Genomic DNA, 20,924 nt, shown 5'->3' with positions numbered 1-20,924 from the left:
TTACAATACCTTTAGACGGTGAAAACACTGCGCAACAGAGCCCAAGTGAAACTGTATCTGTAACAAGCCTACCCCCATTGTCTCGTCTTTGCCAGGTATTTGGTTGCCTCCCCTGAAATGCAGTCTGCTCAGCAAACTACTTAGGCATGTACAGGAAAAAGATTTAGTTGGGAGATAAACAACCAGGCCGTTAAGCAATGAGGTGATATATTACAAGGGTTAAAAAATCAGAGAGATATAGATACACAGTTTTGCTTCGGAGTGAAAGAAGCCTTGGTGAACCTATAGTGTATCCTTGCCCACAGGATCAGTGCATGCTGCGTGTTATAACTTGCATGCTCACAGAACCCAACAACAGTACAAGCCAGGAAGTAGCCTAGAAAAACAAGAGTCAGATTTCTTTGTCTCTCGTTAGATCACCTCTTCTAGAATAAAAATAATAAAACACATCGTCTTTTTCTTTTTTAAACACACCAGAACAACAACAACAAATAATTCTGATAAGTTTTCCGGATATATCGAAATAAATACAAATTAACAGATGTTGCAGTAAGATTAATGGAAGATATTTTCAAACAGGATGTAAAATAAAATCAACTTTTCGTATGGTACAAAGTTTCCCTGGTGTTCCAAATAAGTATTAATGATGACAACCAACAGCTGAAAGTGTCCTTCATGTAGGACAGGAGCCACATAGATCATAGATCACAGCAACTCAGAACTTCATGGCGTCATATTCCCTGGTTTTATACCAGACATGCAGTGGAAATATACTGTAATTAAGTAAACACCATTTAACCATCTCCTGAATGCTAAAATAGCGCTTCTGAATACCCATTTTAGTTCACTCACACAAGGATCCCTTTTCTTAGCTTATTTATTAAATGCAGCTTGTTTCCTCTCGTATCTCATTCCTCACAAGTTTACTGCGTTAACCGCGTTAAATCGTGAAATATAAAAGGAAACTTGTTCTCTACAGTCTGCTTCAGTTTTGTTAGATTAAATGACATTATTGAATATATGGATGAAACAATGAGATTATTTAAAGTAAAAGAAACATATAGTTACAATACCTTTAGACGGTGAAAACACTGCGCAACAGAGTCAAAGTGAAACCAAACTGTATCTGTAACAAGCCTACCTCGATTGTCTCGTCTTTGCCAGGTATTTGGTTGCCTCCCCTGAAATGCAGTCTGCTCAGGTGCTCACATTAGCTGTCACTCAGATTTAGTCGGGAGAAAAACAACCAGGTGACAAGAACCAAGTAAAGGACCCAGGCGCACGACTCAAAAGTTCAACCAAAAGGACTCTTTTTACGAGTAAAAAAAACAAGCCAAAGTATTCACCAAAAATCACAGTATAGAACTGGCATAAAAAGCAAAAGTAGCAAAACAAAATCACAGCAAGGCTGGTCTTAACAACTTAACAACTGATCTATGAAATCTCCTAACATGACAAGACGAACAGGCACAGGACGAAGGGAGACACAGACTATATACACACACACGCACGCACGCACGCACGCACACACACCACACCCACACCCACACCCACACCCACACACACACCACACCCACTAGGTAATGGGACACAGGTGGAAACAATGAGGGCGAGGACGACTGTAGGATCTGACCTGAAATGTGAGTTGCTTACAAGTCACTCTGGAATGTTGTTGTGCATGAAACTAAGGCCACATCCCCTGTCTAAAACGATGTACAGGTTACTGTGAAAACATGTCAATGAGAAGAGGACTCCGTCTAATGTTGATGAAATAGGAGCCTTTTGGGAAAGAAAAGGGGTTTCGTCCTATGAGAAACACATGGTAAGAGAAACATAAACACACCTCGAACATATATAAGTGCATGTTGAACTGTGTTTCGGGGAGACACTATTTGGCTGAGGGTGATCTCCCTGGTATTCATGAAGCCTGACTGATGCCGATTCTTTGTAATAAACCAATGCTTATATACAAACAAGTCGGTGTCAACGGAAGTTCTTTTCATCATCTGCGCATCATCAATGGCTGCTTCCCAAGTCTCTTAAATTGCATCCATGTTTCCTTCACTTGCGTCGTTCACTTGCGTCTTAGTCCCTCCCCCCAGAGATGCACGGAGAGACGCGAGGAAACCAAGAGAGGAGAGAGGAAACGAGGGAATGTTTTTTAAGAGACATGAGACGTCCTTTCCGATGAAGCGTCACGTGCTGCGACGTCCGTTTGTGATGATCGCGTCATCTGATCACCACTGGATCAGCTGTCAGTCTGCTTTAACAGCTGTTTGTGTCTGCACACGTGTGCACTGTATTCATTCTAATAAAACACACAGTAACAGTGTTTCCTCTCTGTAACCTGTTACCTGTTTAACAAACACCTGCACATGAAGAACAGGCTGCAGTCTGTGTTCCTGCTGCAGAGCCATACGGACATTTCTCACCAGCACTTTGTCTTTATATTATTTGTTCATTATTTACATTTTTGATCACTGATCATCTGATCTGAATTCATTATTTAATAAGCCTAAATACTGTCTGTTCATGAACTATGAACATTATTGATTAGGCTCAAAGTTTCAGGATAAATAGAAATCACGTCACGCTGATCAAACCGACCTGATGATCACGCTCACACATAAAAAGTGTTACCTGCTGACAGAGAGACTCTCCTGCTCCCTCTGAATTCATTCATTCATCTGTAATAAAAGTCAGCAGAGAAATAACTGATCATGACGAGAGGTATTTTTTTAGATTAAATTTAATAGAAATTAATCTGTTTTTGCTGCTTTTGATTTTTAGACAACTTTTTTCAGATGTTGACCCAGAAAACAAATCAAATCTGCAGTTATTCACTGCATTTTATATATTTTACGACAAGTTATGATCAATATTTCGTTCTAAACGATCTCAGCTTGTCAGATACCAACTCATTATACCGACGTTGTTTATAGTCTGTTTCAAGGCGCCCTGTAAAGTCTGTTTTAAAGTCCGCTTCTTCCTCTCTGCGAAATGAAACTCCGGTGATGTTGTGAAGTTTCACATAAGTCCGATCTGCTGCAGCGTCCAATCACTAACTGATCTCTAATAAGGGGGCGTGTCCGCCAGTAAAAGACTTCCGTGGAGGCTGTTCTCGTGTATCCTCGCTTATCGCTCCTCGGAACTCCCTCCTCTCTCCTCGCTCCTCGCTCCTCCGAGCAGCGATAAGAGCTTTGAGACGGTCCTCAATATGGCGGCTCCGGAACTACTTCCAGTTCGGGCGAGGAGCGAGGAGCGAGGAGCGAGGAGCTTTCAAACAAGAGACTTGGGAAGCAGACGCAGCTCTTCCATGAATACTTCTGCACTTAAGGATGTTGATGCTATTGATGATGATGACATCGAGTATGTTGTTTATGTTGATTAATGACGATGACTATATTGACCTGGTTGATGTTGCTGATGATGATTATTAAAAAATAATAATAATAACGCCCTGTGCACTGCCTGTTGGCACCAGTGTCCGATCGCACTTGAAGCTGTTTGTTGGCTCTTAATGACTTCGTTCCCTCCTGTCTTGCTCGTTGCTTGTGTTGTATTAACTCTCAGATGTACGATGCTTTGGACAAAAGCGTCTGCTAAATGAAATTGTAACATTGTCATCCCTAGCAACGGTCTGCACTTCATAGCAACAGCCTGCTAGATAGCACACCTCAGAATGGCGTAATTAACCAATCAGAATCAAGTATTTAACACAGCCGTGTAATACAGAAGTTATATTTGGCCTCAACCTCTGTCACTCTTATGTCTGGTAAATATTTTACGTCAGCAGGAACAATTTTCCTTTTACAGGTGAATCATTTTGGCGTTCTCACCTTCTGAGGAGACAAACTGTCCGACAGCTGACGACCCTCCGCCTCCCGTCTCCACGAACTCCACCTCAGACACGATGATGTTGTCCTCCAGGACGGAGCCGCAGCCCATACAGACGGCATCGCCGCGAGCCTGGTCCACATCGATGTCCGACCTGCCGCGGTTCTTACACACCCTCATGGTCAAGCCTCAAAGCCTGATGGGAAAAAAAACGAAGGAAAGAAATTTAAACCTCTGCAGTAAAAAGAAGGTTGAGTAGGTACTTACGGGGCCCTGTTACATATTTTAATAACTGATCAATCAATTTCACATCAAAATGTTTCTTCTTCACTCCACCATTAATCAGCTCATGACCCCTGAGGTTTATTAAGTAGTTAAAACTAGCTCACCTGGACCAGCAACAACATAACACTGTCATAATATGTATCACTGCAGAGTAAGTAGTTTAACTTTTGATACTTTAAGCTCGTTTAGCTGATTACCTGACATAACAATTAAATAATCAACATGTCAGGGCTCAAGCTTCTTAAATGTTATATTCCACATGATGGGTGCAGCAATACTTTAAGCAGTCTTCCCCCATTCTGTTGTACACCTTGGTATTTTTAAAGCGGCCCAATTTTGGGATCTGGTTGTCTGGCTTGAAATGTTTATAGACAAAAGATCAGTCAAGTAAGGAGGGAGTTTACTGATGCCTTATGAATAAACAGAGTGCTGTGTTGCTTCTTCGTTGACTCAATTAGGGCCAGCCAACAGAGTGATAGAGTTCACAATGGTGAGTTCAAAATCTTTGACCTGGGATGAAATAAATAGTGCTGTTTGTGCATGTATTATAAACTTTAGGCTCCAGCCTGCGTGCCCTAACTGATTTTTGCTTCATTGTCATACTTTTTGAACACGTTATGTAAATTGGCCGATAATATTATTAGACAGGCTACTAATACCTTGTCTTTTCTATATATAAAAGCGACTTGACTTGGGACTCGACTTGACTTGACTTGCCCAAGAAAAAATTACTCGAGACTTGCTTGAGACTTGGACCAAATGACTTGAGACTTACTTGGGACTTGAGCAAAGATGAATTGGTCACAACACTGATATATACTTTATCAATATTGTTTTTTTCACAAGCTGTTGTTGTGTTATTTTTTTTAGGGAGCCTATTTTAACATCTGGCTAGGGACTACAGATGTTAACTAGCCTTTTACCTAACTCTGGCATATTTACAGAAATGTTTATTAACATGCATTGTCCCTGTAAAATTAAAATAAAAAATTAAATTAAAATTAATAAATAGCATCCAATTGCTTCAGGACAGAAGCAGTTGCATTTGTATACAGCGTGTCTCCATAGTCTAAAATCGGCAGTATTGTAGCCTACACAATCTTTTTCCTATTTCTTATTGTTAGGCAGGACTTATTTCTATAAAGAAAACCAAGTGTAGGCCTTAGATTTCTAGTTAAATTAAAAATGTGTGATCTAAAAGCATGACCCTGATCATGCCAGACACGCAATTACTTGAACTTCTGGACATGTTCAATGTGTGTCTTCATGTTCATGTTCAATATTAATGGGGTCAGTGTTCTGTCTCAACAAATGAAAGCAGTGAAATCCTTCTTTTCACTAATACTTAAGTGATAATGATTTAATGACGTAGTATATTCTTGCATAACATTTCTTTGTATGGAGTCATTTTATTTTTAATACTTACCTATTTACCTGATTAACTTCAATTCTTTTCCTGAAAGAACATGTTTAATGTCGAGTTTTACCTATTACAGAGTATTTTAACTGGTATAAGTACTTGTACTTCAGTGTAGTATCATTGCATTCTTCCAACGCAGTCTGCAGGTCCATCCTGACCATCCAGCAGTGAGTGTGCACAACTTCACCGGCTGTCTGCTCCCATTAGCCGGCTAGCTACGTGGCATTGCTCAGCACCAGGTAGCTAGCTCAGCGTTTTCTCATTTCCTAACTAAATGGCGATTCCTTTTCAGGCTGAAGTTGCAAAATTAAAGCCATAAATTGTCACACTTGTTTCTCCTGCTCGGAGGTTTAATTAATATATGTTTCCATTGAGCCGTTAGTTGAATCGCAGGAGCGCGTGAACCTCTCACATGTTGACTGACAGACGGATAGCTAACGGTGTGCTTCTAGCCAGAGAAACTGACTTGAACAAACCCCTTCCCAAACATATGCACAACGTAATAACTATTCAATAAAAGAAGGAGCCACAGGTAGTTAAAGATAAACATAATGACGGTCTGTGGTGACGGTGTACATACCTTCAGTCCAGTGAAGTCAAACTGTAGCTGCCTGCAGTCACGCCGGCTAGCGTGTCAGTCTCTTTACCCAAAGTGTTTTCTTCAATAACTCTGATTTTGTGGAATATTTCTCATTGACAATGAGGCTTATCGCATTGTGATTAGTGTGCAAAGAGCACACAACAACGTCACAGCCCGCAGAGGTTTCCTAAATGCTGTAATATCGCTGCAATCCTCAGCACAACACACCCAACATGTGCGTTTGATGCTGGGGAGACACGGAAGAGACCAACTCGGGCTGGAGGGGTGGCACGCTGTCAACACGTTTTTTAATTGAACTTATCTCTACAGTGTTTTTGTTTTGTTTTAGAAACTCAAGGTAGAGGTATGATTTGAGGTTTCGGTTAGGTGTTGGAAAAATGTAAACACCTCTCAGCATGAAAACTGTAAGCACATACTGATTCAACACCGCAAGCAGAATCCCCCGCTTAATAGCACTTCTTACGTCGTTGTTTTAAATGAACAGTTCAGATAAATTGCCATGGGTAAAACAGAATAAATGTTCATATTTTTCCTTCCCCGTGTTTTTGTAACATGATGTGACTCACGTCTATGGGTTTAACTTTGATTTGTCAGTATATAGTGTCGTTATCAAAGCAGAGGTAAATTGTAAGTCAATACATTTACTTAAACACTGAACCCAAGAACAATTCTGAGTTACTTGCAACTTAACTTCTGTATTTCCATTAAAAGGTACTTTATACTAAACTACACCAATGGAACAGATCTACTTACTTTGCAGATACATTGTATCAATACAAAATATAATGACGAATAAATTATGTATTATAAAAGATTACCCAGAAGTTACCCAGCTGTATATTTACCCGCTGCAACATTATAGTATTTTTTTCCATACATCACCTTTTATAGTCCAGTTATTTAAAATTTGCATCATTGGAACTTTTTGTACTTAAAGTATATTTTGGTGCATTTACTGAGAAATATTTGTTTATTTAAACTGTGGTATAGTTTTTTTTCCGTCCAAGAATTTGTTCCTGAGATTCCCAATTCATTATGTAATCAAGAAAAAAACTGTATATACTATTTCATATTATTCTTAGGCATTATAAAAAGTATGGTAGTTAAAGTTTCTTCAGTTGAAGACAAGTATTAAAGTCACTGTTAATCCATATTTTACTTTAGAACCTTGACAAAGTTAAAGCTACTGTAAAGAACTTTAATTTTAAGCCGATCTAGGGGCCCTCTGTGGGCATAACTGTACCTTATCACTTTGCTGATCTTTTCCTGTAAATATTGTTCTGTTGTCACCCCTCACTGCTGTATGAAGTTATTATCATAATACTCATTATAATATACATAATTCTTTTGCATTATATAACATACATTACATGTACATCATATTATATTATATTGTATTATGATAACACATCATATCATATTGTACTATATCAAATTATATTATTATTCCTTATATGTTATTGTTATATAGTATATAATGTTTATGATCATTATTATACTATTCTATTAATTTTATAACATTATACCTATTTATTAATTTATTTATTTTTCTGCCACACATGACATACCCCCCACCTGTCCAGGATCCTCAACACGGACTCAACCTCTCAAAAATCCTCCTGCTGTTTTTTCTTTATCACACTTACCACCCACTGTGAATCTTTTCCACAGAAAATATAACTAAAAGGCACTTCCAGTTTGCGTGCTGTAACTATCTTCTTCTGACGCCACACATATAGAAATAATCAATCTTCTCGTTGATGGCCTTGTTTGCTTTTGTAGGTCATATAGAGTAGAAATAGACCGATGTGGTTTTTTCAGGGCCGATACCGATACTGATTATTAGTAGTCAAGGAGGCCGATAATCGATATTTGGAGCCGATATTCATTTGCAGTAAAAGTGAAAATATTGGCTTCAAAATTTGGAATAATACAAACTCCAACACTTAACTTTGTTTAAATGCCTTTAAGCATATGTTTATTAAACAAACAAACAAAAAGCGCAGGGAGTTCCCAGGGTCAGCAGCATCTCTGCCCAGGTCCGTGGTTAAAGGCACAGGAAAGGAAGGTGCTGGCTGAAACTCCTGAGAGGTGGAGGGACTCGGCGAAAAATGATTAATGATTTAACTAGTCAACTTTAACTGCAACGTTATGAATTCCAAAATGGTATCTAATTGCCCTTTCTTAAATATCTATCACCTTCCTATTCAGCATCTTCTCATTACCAAAGCGTAGAGTACTCTCTATATGTGTAAGACATTTTAAGTGTCTTTTAGTGAATTTAACTGAGAGTTAGATGTGAGATTTGACGGACAGATGCCCGTCTCATGAACGGACCCAATCATCTGCCCCAATGTCCTCCTCCTCCTCCATCTCCCCCCTGAATCAAGTACTGTATAATTCATCAGTATAAAAATACACATGAAAATCTAAAGCTGCAAAATATCAGAAAAGATAACAGTTTTTCCTGAATTTCCCCCCGGGGATTAATTAAGTATTTCTGATTCTGATTTTGGAATAAAGCCACAGATGTTATAAATATTACGTGTCATTGTACAAATTAATAATTCAACATTGTAATTCTAGTGAATGCTTTTCGTCTTTGCTGAACAAAAATCAAGAATGTAAATATCTTCATCAAAAAATATATAAAAACCTGTTTAAAAGAATATATATAGTGGTCATGAAGAGATTTTTTTTGTATGCGTGTACATGTGCAAATAAAATAAAACACTAGTTATATTTAAATGATGATCAAATCTTACTCAAGAGGGAAGCATCTTCATCTGAAATCAATGGGTAGATCTTTTGACCTATCACTCTTTAAGGACCAACTGGATGACGTGGAGTCTTCGCTGCCGTCACTGATTGTGGATGACAAAGAAGAAATGATCTTGTTAGCCATTAAGCAGGGACAGACACCACCAAATAAGACTCAGAAATGTTCAGTAAAAGTAATATGAGTGTGCAACTGATCTTATGTAAGCATTTCTGCTGAAAAAGGTTTTAATAATGTTCTTAGCTTCATCAATATGTTTCAAAAGTTAGCTTAAAGAATATATATGATATAAACAAATTTCACTCACGAATCGCCTGAGAAGTACAGGTTCTTCAAATCCTCATCAGTCAAGTCGTCCCTGTAACAAGAGACACACTGTTATGATGCTTCTTCATCAATAAAAAAATAAATCTATAGAGCAAGACCAACAAGATTTCAAATATATTAACAGATTGTGGAATAAGATAATTTTACAAAAGTCCAATCCTACACATATAAAGTGTGCTGTAACTTCGCTTTAATTAAAAGTTTTATGAATAGAAGTCCAGATAATCATATTTCAAGCAAAATTGTTGGAGATAGTTTATCAATCTATAAGGCAAGGCACGGCAGCTTCATTCATAGGGTGGCCAACCCGCAGCTCCTCCGTTCGTCCTATGCATTGCAAAGAAACATGGATGGGTCCCTTTGCAAAAGCAAATCTGCCTTACCCAAACCAACAGCAATAGCCACGGACGGAGCACCATCTATGGTTGGGTCTGTGATCGGACTGATTGGGCTCTGTAAAGCTGACAACGCATTTCCCGATTTTTGGATTTTTACTGCATTTACATCTGGAGCAACAGCTGAATATAGACCACGTCATGGTTTGGGTCCTGTTGGGAAAAAAACCTGTGTCGACACGCTAATCTCCGCCCCCTCTCCGTCGTGATGCTCCTTCGGTGACATAATCCTCTGCGACTCTTTGTCATCTCAGCTACAAATTCCGCCCGTCTCTGTCTGAACATCGTTCCAAATTTGTCGCACTGTTTGATAAACAGACTGAACGAGTAATGCTCAGACCTAACCACAGTAACATCATCACTGTTTACTGACCCTGTTTCGGCCGTGTTTGTGACGTCAGACGGTGACGCAGCAGAAAAGAGAACGAAAGGAGTATACTTCACTGGCAATGGGAAAAGAGACAATCGACATTTATGAGTGGGTCTTCCCGGGTCTGAAAAACCTGCGTCAGCACGCTAAATTCAGGTGGGAGAGGGGTATAACAGAGCCATGTCATGCTTCGTGTCCAACTCCATCAGACTCATGAACGGTTGATTTATGTATTTTAATACCATTCTTTAACATGTTTTTAGCATTATTTATTTATTGTGTTCATTATGTTTCACAAGCTTCACTTATCACTATTGATGCTCTGGATGTGTGTGGTATGTTGTTGTGTTTGGTTTTTTTCCACATAATCTGCATGAATGTTTCAACCTAGTGACCCGTTACAATTTGTATTGTAAATAAATCCATATATAATTATGACGAGTGACAGCAAAGATCACTGGTACCTATGCTGAGAAAGGTTTTGAGGATGTTCACACTTTTATAAATATAGATTTTAAAAACTGTCTGAAAGAATATATATTATGTAAACACATTTCACTCACAAGTCGACCAAATCATCAAGTATTGCAGCACACTCCCTCTTCAGCAGGGGGAAATGGTAAGTGTAAAAAGAGATACACTCTCACTATATACTCTATATAATAATGTATGCTGAAAAAGGTTTTAAGGATGTTAACAGCTTCATCAAAATATGTTTAAAAACTGTCTAAAAGAATATTTACTACGTAAAAACATTTCACTCACTCATGGTCTGAGAAGTAGTCCAAATCATCATCTATTGCTGCAGGCCACAGCTTCAGTGAGGAGGAAGTCAAATCGTCCCTGCAACAACAGAAACACAACTATGAAGCTTCTTTTAGGGGCGTGTCCAGACTTTTTTGACCGGGGTGGCCAAACTAGGGCACTGATTTATGCAGGGGGGGCATGAAGTTTGGGTGCTCGCACACATTTCCAAATAGCTTTCATTATTCTTTTTTGTCTCCACTTATAATATCTACCTTAACTACTTACATTCAGGAATCAATCAGATGTTACATTCCTTTGTACAGGTTTTTTATTTAAACAATGACACAACAGAGTGGCACCATAAAAGTCTTTCATATTCCTTAGGGACTGAAGAATAAGATGTATCTCCAAAAGTCAAAGTATTAAGTATCGACAAATCACTGCTAGCAACAGGCTGCTAGTCACTTAAGCTACTAGCAGCCTGTTGCTACACTGCCCAAAAAGTTGATTTGAACTTAAGTCCCACCTCTGACCAGGCAGACGGACAATCATAGCCAATCAGATTTCAGGGGGGGGCATGCCACTCCAGGCCACCCCTAGAAACGCCCCTGGCTTTTTTATCAATTAAAAATAATTAATCAGATTTTAAATTAAAATAATTTGCTCTTAAAATAGGTTTTAAGAGCAAAACCAACAAGATTTCCAACATGATAACAGATGGGATGAGGCAAAAAGGGATATGAGTGTTATTTGTCATTTTACAAAATGTTCAACAAAGAGGCAACATTTAAACATTTGAATGTTGATAAAATCTTACCTGACAGAGGAACTTTCTTCCTTGAAATTAACGAATTGTTTACTTGAACAATCACTCTGGAAGGATGATCCAAGTGAATCAGACCACTTCCTGTCATCAGTTTTAGAAAAGAGAGAGAGATTAGATTGTTAGACATCAAACCACAGTAACTGCAGAAAAACAGAAACTACAGTTCAGTGAAAGTTTATTTTAGTCACTCTGAATGATTTCCCCGGCTAATAGAAAAATTAGACATGCTTTATTAAATGGGATCCTTCCTGGCCAACAGGAACAATATATGAGGATTAATGTTTCAACCTAGGAACCCATAACAATACATCCATCCATCCATTATCTATACCACTTATCCTGTTCAGGGTCGCGGGGGGGCTGGAGCCTATCCCAGCTATTACAATACATATTGTTTATAAATCAATACAAAATAATTACGAGTGACAGCAAAGATCACTATCAAAAGGTTTTAAGAATGTTTACAGCTGTGTCAATATATAGTTCAAAAACTAAACACCTAAACACATTTCACTCACCTGAGGAGGTGTGAGAAGGAGCCCACATCATCATCAGCTGCTGCAGCTTCCCTGTTCTTGGAGGAGAATGTCCATTTGTCCCTGCAATAAGACAAAGACTGTCATGACACTTCTTTAGGCTGGTTTGGGTCCTGTTGGGAACACAAAACCTGTGTCTAATCTCCGCCCCCTCTCTCCGGCGTGATGTTCCTTCGGTAACATGCTCCTCTGAGACTCCTTGTCATCTCAGATACAAATTCCACCCGGCCCTGTCTGAACATCGTTCCAAATTTGTCGACTGAATGATTAATAGATACAATAAAGACCGAACCACCGTAACATCTTCACTGTTTACTGACCCTGTTTCGGCCGCGTTTGTGACGTCAGACGGCGACGCAGCAGAAAAGAGACCGAAAGGAGTATACTCCTGACTATACTATATATACTATATACTATACTGACATTTCTTTATCATGTAAAAATTGACTACCGGCCTGTGGCATTAACATCCCTGGTTGTGAAAGGCTTTGAGAGGCTTGTTCTTTCCCAGCACCAGGAGGAGGTCAGTATGCATGCTGACCCTTTTCAGTTTGCATATAAACAGCAAAGGCATGTGAACCCAACCTTGCCACTAACACTCGGCTTTTTTGCTTAACGGGAAAGGTTACAATCGGCATTCAGTCCCGGGTCACATGACTCTGCAGTAGACCCGGGTAATTATCGCCATGGCTACGATCGGCATTGATGGGAACACAAAACCTGTGTCGACACGCTAATCTCCGCCCCCTCTCCGGCGTGATGCTCCTTCAGTGACATACTCCTCTGAGACTCTTTGTCATCTCAGCTACAAATTCCGCCCGTCTCTGTCTGAACATCGCTCCAAATTTGTGGCGCCGAGTTTGATAAACAGACTGAACGAGTAATGCTCAGACCTAACCACAGTAACATCTTCACTGTTTACTGACCCTGTTTCGGCCGCGTTTGTGACATCAGACGGTGACGCAGCAGAAGAGAGACCGAAAGGAGTATACTTCACTGGCAATGGGAAAAGAGACAATCTACATTTATGAGTGGGTCTTCCCGGGTCTGAAAAACCTGCGTCAATGCGCTAAATTCAGGTGGGAGAGGGGTATAACAGAGCCATGTCATGCTTCGTGTCCAACTCCATCAGACTCATGAACGGTTGATTTATGTATTTTAATACCATTCTTTAACATGTTTTTAGCGTTATTTATTTATTGTGTTCATTATGTTTCACAAGCTTCACTTATCACTATTGATGCTCTGGATGTGTGTGGTATGTTGTTGTGTTTGGTTTTTTTCCACATAATCTGCATGAATGTTTCAACCTAGTGACCCGTTACAATTTGTATTGTAAATAAATCCATATATAATTATGACGAGTGACAGCAAAGATCACTGGTACCTATGCTGAGAAAGGTTTTGAGGATGTTCACACTTTTATAAATATAGATTTTAAAAACTGTCTGAAAGAATATATATTATGTAAACACATTTCACTCACAAGTCGACCAAATCATCAAGTATTGCAGCACACTCCCTCTTCAGCAGGGGGAAATGGTAAGTGTAAAAAGAGATACACTCTCACTATATACTCTATATAATAATGTATGCTGAAAAAGGTTTTAAGGATGTTAACAGCTTCATCAAAATATGTTTAAAAACTGTCTAAAAGAATATTTACTACGTAAAAACATTTCACTCACTCATGGTCTGAGAAGTAGCCCAAATCATCATCTATTGCTGCAGGCCACAGCTTCAGTGAGGAGGAAGTCAAATCGTCCCTGCAACAACAGAAACACAACTATGAAGCTTCTTTTAGGGGCGTGTCCAGACTTTTTTGACCGGGGTGGCCAAACTAGGGCACTGATTTATGCAGGGGGGGCATGAAGTTTGGGTGCTCGCACACATTTCCAAATAGCTTTCATTATTCTTTTTTGTCTCCACTTATAATATCTACCGTAACTACTTACATTCAGGAATCAATCAGATGTTACATTCCTTTGTACAGGTTTTTTATTTAAACAATGACACAACAGAGTGGCACCATAAAAGTCTTTCATATTCCTTAGAGACTGAAGAATAAGATGTATCTCCAAAAGTCAAAGTATTAAGTATCGACAAATCACTGCTAGCAACAGGCTGCTAGTCACTTAAGCTACTAGCAGCCTGTTGCTACACTGCCCAAAAAGTTGATTTGAACTTAAGTCCCACCTCTGACCAGGCAGACAGACAATCATAGCCAATCAGATTTCAGGGGGGGGCATGCCACTCCAGGCCACCCCTAGAAACGCCCCTGGCTTTTTTATCAATTAAAAATAATTAATCCGATTTTAAATTAAAATAATTTGCTCTTAAAATAGGTTTTAAGAGCAAAACCAACAAGATTTCCAACATGATAACAGATGGGATGAGGCACAAAGGGATATGAGTGTTATTTGTCATTTTACAAAATGTTCAACAAAGAGGCAACATTTAAACATTTGAATGTTGATACAATCTTACCTGACAGAGGAACTTTCTTCCTTGAAATTAACGAATTGTTTACTTGAACAATCACTCTGGAAGGATGATCCAAGTGAATCAGACCACTTCCTGTCATCAGTTTTAGAAAAGAGAGAGAGATTAGATTGTTAGACATCAAACCACAGTAACTGCAGAAAAACAGAAACTACAGTTCAGTGAAAGTTTATTTTAGTCACTCTGAATGATTTCCCCGGCTAATAGAAAAATTAGACATGCTTTATTAAATGGGATCCTTCCTGGCCAACAGGAACAATATATGAGGATTAATGTTTCAACCTAGGAACCCATAACAATACATCCATCCATCCATTATCTATACCACTTATCCTGTTCAGGGTCGCGGGGGGGCTGGAGCCTATCCCAGCTATTACAATACATATTGTTTATAAATCAATACAAAATAATTACGAGTGACAGCAAAGATCACTATCAAAAGGTTTTAAGAATGTTTACAGCTGTGTCAATATATAGTTCAAAAACTAAACACCTAAACACATTTCACTCACCTGAGGAGGTGTGAGAAGGAGCCCACATCATCATCAGCTGCTGCAGCTTCCCTGTTCTTGGAGGAGAATGTCCATTTGTCCCTGCAATAAGACAAAGACTGTCATGACACTTCTTTAGGCTGGTTTGGGTCCTGTTGGGAACACAAAACCTGTGTCTAATCTCCGCCCCCTCTCTCCGGCGTGATGTTCCTTCGGTAACATGCTCCTCTGAGACTCCTTGTCATCTCAGATACAAATTCCACCCGGCCCTGTCTGAACATCGTTCCAAATTTGTCGACTGAATGAGTAATAGATACAATAAAGACCGAACCACCGTAACATCTTCACTGTTTACTGACCCTGTTTCGGCCGCGTTTGTGACGTCAGACGGCGACGCAGCAGAAAAGAGACCGAAAGGAGTATACTCCTGACTATACTATATATACTATATACTATACTGACACTTCTTTATCATGTAAAAATTGACTACCGGCCTGTGGCATTAACATCCCTGGTTGTGAAAGGCTTTGAGAGGCTTGTTCTTTCCCAGCACCAGGAGGAGGTCAGTATGCATGCTGACCCTTTTCAGTTTGCATATAAACAGCAAAGGCATGTGAACCCAACCTTGCCACTAACACTCGGCTTTTTTGCTTAACGGGAAAGGTTACAATCGGCATTCAGTCCCGGGTCACATGACTCTGCAGTAGACCCGGGTAATTATCGCCATGGCTACGATCGGCATTGATGGGAACACAAAACCTGTGTCGACACGCTAATCTCCGCCCCCTCTCCGGCGTGATGCTCCTTCGGTGACATACTCCTCTGAGACTCTTTGTCATCTCAGCTACAAATTCCGCCCGTCTCTGTCTGAACATCGCTCCAAATTTGTGGCGCCGAGTTTGATAAACAGACTGAACGAGTAATGCTCAGACCTAACCACAGTAACATCTTCACTGTTTACTGACCCTCTTTCGGCCGCGTTTGTGACATCAGACGGTGACGCAGCAGAAAAGAGACCGAAAGGAGTATACTTCACTGGCAATGGGAAAAGAGACAATCTACATTTATGAGTGGGTCTTCCCGGGTCTGAAAAACCTGCGTCAATGCGCTAAATTCAGGTGGGAGAGGTGTATAACAGAGCCATGTCATGCTTCGTGTCCAACTCCATCAGACTCATGAACGGTTGATTTATGTATTTTAATACCATTCTTTAACATGTTTTTAGCATTATTTATTTATTGTGTTCATTATGTTTCACAAGCTTCACTTATCACTATTGATAAAAACAATAAATATTAAGATCAAAGCCAACAATATTTTAATTACGGTACTTTGTTCTTTTATAAAATGTTCAACAATGAGGCAACGTTTTAAAGTAAGTGAAGACTTTTTCTTTTCAAGAGAGGAAGGCTAGTCTTTAAAATTACGCTGCAACCTTGTAACTCTGTAATATACACTGCTCAAAAAAATTAAGGGAACACTTAATCACAGGCAGATCCAACTTGCGTGAATGTCATCATGGCAACTCATGATGTGACTCAGTAGTGTGTATGGCCCCCGCGTGCCCGCATGCACTCCCGACAACGTCTGGGCATGCTCCTGATGAGTCGGCGGATGGTGTCCTGGGGGATCTCCTCCCAGACTTGGATCAGGGCATCAGTGAGCTCCTGGACAGTCTGTGGCGGTACTTGGCAGCGTCTGACGCACCGATACACAATGTCCCATAGGTGCTCAGTTGGATTTAGGTCAGGGGAATGAGAGGGCCAGTCAATGGCATCAATGCCTTCGTCATCCAGGAACTGCCTACACACTCTGGCCACATGAGGCCGGGCATTGTCCTGCACCAGGAGGAACCCAGGGCCCACTGCACCACCATAAGGTCTAAGAATAGCTTGGAGGATGTCATCCTGGTACCTAACAGCAGTCTGGGTACCATTGGCTATGACATGGAGGTCTGTGCGGCCCTCCAAGGAAATGCCTCCCCAGACCATCACTGACCCAACGCCAAACCGGTCATGCTGGATGATGTTACAGTTAGCATAACGTTCACCACGGCATCTCCAGACTCTTTCACGTCTGTCACATATGCTCATTGTGATCCTGCTCATCTGTGAAGAGAACGGGGTGCCAATGGCGGACCTGACAATTCTGGTGTTCTCTGGCGAGGGCTAATGGAGCGGCACAGTGTCAATACTTGTTCACACTAAAGTTTTACTCAGCTCACATATAAATGAAACTGCTTCACTATATGGAATCATCCTGGGCCAACATTAACACTATGAGGATTCAGGGGCTGAAACATTTGCAGGAAGACAATGAAGTTGAATTTTACTGATTTAACTGCCACACACACACAAAAATTCCACCTCACTATAAGAACTGGCCTCAGACAGGATATCCCTTTGCATTTTTTTCTGGTTCTGCCACTGAAAAAACCCCATTCAGATGGGATTTAGATTACAGGGGAGTCCGGTTAAAAAGTACGTGCCCCGCAACGATGTATTTGTAATTAATGACTTTTTATTTGACCATACAAACTATGGAAATCAGATCATCAGCAATCAAGCCACAGCAACTACTCAATACACGGAAACTACAATGTAGGCTTCAGAAAAGATCATACAAAGTTGATTCTCTTCCCCTACTTCCCACTTCATATTTATTATTAGATTGTTCTTATCTAATATATACAGTCATTTGATCTTCTACAAAAGAACTTTGTTTTTACTGACTTTGTAAATGTGTGTGCAAGTACAATTCAAGTGATACTGGTGTAAATATAATTAGCTAAAAGAACAAAACTAAAAATCAGACCAGCATTTCATTGAGGAACAGTAGACCGTTCTTCCCAGGTCAAAGACCAACAGCTGAATGTTAGCTCACACAGACAGCTAAATTTTAAAGTAACATGATAATGACTTACTCCATTATCCTGATGTCCGTCAGTGATTGAACTCACACACTGTGTAGTTGAGAGTCTGGTCTCTGTTTCTGGACTGCAACACAAAACACACACAGCTCAAAAACTTGCAGAGCGAACTCATCTGACAGTGGCGTTTTATCAAGTCCAGAGCAACATTTGCAGGCTGTGTTAAACTCTGTTGACAACAAAAATACAACCAATTTTTCCCCTTATTAAGTTTTTGTCTTTTGTTCCCATCGATTTTGTCGCGTGCTCCCACGAGGTAAGAGCATGCTGCGGGTTAACTTGTATGCTCAGATTAAAAACAAAACAGTACAAACCAGGAAGTGTCGTAGAAAAACAACAGTCAGATTTCTTTGTCTCTCGTTAGATCAGCCCTTTCTAGAATAAAAATAATAAAACACATCGTCTTTTTCTTTTTTAAACACATCAAGAAATAATTCTGAAGTTTTCCGGACATATCGAAATAAATAAAAATTAACAGATGTTGCAGTAAGATTAATGGAAGATATTTTTAAACAGGATGTAAAATAAAATCAACTTTTCGTATGGTACAAAGTTTCCCTGGTGTTCCAAATAAGTATTAATGATGACAACCAACAGCTGAAAGTGTCCTTCGTGTAGGACAGGAGCCAGATCAGATGGCGTCTTATGTCTTGGTTTTATACCAGAACTGAAGTGAAGTGTACTGTAATTAAGTAAACAATGTTCATCCATCTCCCAAATGCTAAAATAGCGCTTCTGAATACCCGTTTTAGTTCACTCACACAAGGATCCCTTTTCTTATCTTATTTATTAAATGCAGCTCGTTTCCTCTCGTATCTCACTCCTCACAAGTTTACTGCGTTAACCGCGTTAAATTGTGAAATATAAAAGGAAACTTGTTCTCTACAGTCCGCTTCAATTTTGTTAGATTAAATGACATTATTGAATATATGGATGAAACAATGAGATTATTTAAAGTAAAAGAAACATATAGTTACAATATCTTTAGACGGTGAAAACACTGCGCAACAGAGCCCAAGTGAAACTGTATCTGTAACAAGCCTACCCCCATTGTCTCGTCTTTGCCAGGTATTTGGTTGCCTCCCCTGAAATGCAGTCTGCTCAGCAAACTACTTACGCATGTACAGGAAAAAGATTTAGTTGGGAGATAAACAACCAGGCCGTTAAGCAATGAGGTGATATATTACAAGGGTTAAAAAATCAGAGAGATATAGATACACAGTTTTGCTTCGGAGTGAAAGAAGCCTTGGTGAACCTATAGTGTATCCTTGCCCACAGGATCAGTGCATGCTGCGTGTTATAACTTGCATGCTCACAGAACCCAACAACAGTACAAACCAGGAAGTAGCCTAGAAAAACAAGAGTCAGATTTCTTTGTCTCTCGTTAGATCACCTCTTCTAGAATAAAAAAAAAAAACACATCGTCTTTTTCTTTTTTAAACACACCAGAACAACAACAACAAATAATTCTGATAAGTTTTCCGGATATATCGAAATAAATACAAATTAACAGATGTTGCAGTAAGATTAATGGAAGATATTTTCAAACAGGATGTAAAATAAAATCAACTTTTCGTATGGTACAAAGTTTCCCTGGTGTTCCAAATAAGTATTAATGATGACAACCAACAGCTGAAAGTGTCCTTCATGTAGGACAGGAGCCACATAGATCATAGACCACAGGCCAACTCAGAACTTCATGGCGTCATATTTCCTGGTTTTATACCAGACATGCGGAAATATACTGTAATTAAGTAAACACCATTTAACCATCTCCTGAATGCTAAAATAGCGCTTCTGAATACTTTTACCCATTTTAGTTCACTCACACAAGGATCCCTTTTCTTAGCTTATTCATTAAATGCAGCTTGTTTCCTCCCGTATCTCACTCCTCACAAGTTTACTGCGTTAAATCGTGAAAAAAAAGGAAACTTGTTCTCTACAGTCCGCTTCAGTTTTGTTAGATTAAATGACATTATTGAATATATGGATGAAACAATGAGATTATTTAAAGTAAAAGAAACATATAGTTACAATACCTTTAGACGGTGAAAACACTGCGCAACAGAGTCAAAGTGAAACCTAACTGTATCTGTAACAAGCCTACCTCGATTGTCTCGTCTTTGCCAGGTATTTGGTTGCCTCCCCTGAAATGCAGTCTGCTCAGGTGCTCACATTAGCTGTCACTCAGATTTAGTCGGGAGAAAAACAACCAGGTGACAAGAACCAAGTAAAGGACCCAGGCGCACGACTCAAAAGTTCAACCAAAAGGACTCTTTTTACGAGTAAAAAAAACAAGCCAAAGTATTCACCAAAAATCACAGTATAGAACTGGCATAAAAAGCAAAAGTAGCAAAACAAAATCACAGCAAGGCTGGTCTTAACAACTTAACAACTGATCTATGAAATCTCCTAACATGACAAGACGAACAGGCACAGGACGAAGGGAGACACAGACTACACACACACACACGCACGCACACACACACACACACACACCACACCCACACCACACCCACTAGGTAATGGGACACAGGTGGAAACAATGAGGGCGGGGACGACTGTAGGATCTGACCTGAAATGTGAGTTGCTTACAAGTCACTCTGGAATGTTGTTGTGCATGAAACTAAGGCCACATCCCCTGTCTAAAACGATGTACAGGTTACTGTGAAAACATGTCAATGAGAAGAGGACTCCGTCTAATGTTGATGAAATAGGAGCCTTTTGGGAAAGAAAAGGGGTTTCGTCCTATGAGAAACACATGGTAAGAGAAACATAAACACACCTCGAACATATATAAGTGCATGTTGAACTGTGTTTCGGGGAGACACTATTTGGCTGAGGGTGATCTCCCTGGTATTCATGAAGCCTGACTGATG

General features: G+C 39.7%; 1 protein-coding gene and 1 long non-coding RNA gene across 7 annotated transcripts in view; both read right to left on the bottom strand.

The window, feature by feature from the left end:
- Positions 1-20,924, bottom strand: part of LOC138590800 (uncharacterized) — a 70,575-nt gene that overhangs the window by 18,997 nt on the left and 30,654 nt on the right. The window lies entirely within an intron of this gene.
- LOC138590801 (uncharacterized) lies at positions 13,813-20,470 on the bottom strand. Its single transcript, XR_011308062.1, has 3 exons — positions 20,153-20,470; positions 18,040-18,112; positions 13,813-13,889 (listed from the first exon to the last, which is right to left on the bottom strand). It is a non-coding gene; the product is annotated as an uncharacterized lncRNA (long non-coding RNA).

The sequence above is a fragment of the Semicossyphus pulcher genome, unplaced genomic scaffold (genome assembly GCF_022749685.1).
Source record: "Semicossyphus pulcher isolate SPU_LCO1_2020_fin unplaced genomic scaffold, fSemPul1.0.p SCAF_14, whole genome shotgun sequence".
Taxonomy (NCBI): domain Eukaryota; kingdom Metazoa; phylum Chordata; class Actinopteri; order Labriformes; family Labridae; genus Semicossyphus; species Semicossyphus pulcher.
The sequence above is the reverse complement of the archived record's forward strand: the minus strand, read 5'-3'. Positions and strand labels throughout refer to the sequence as shown.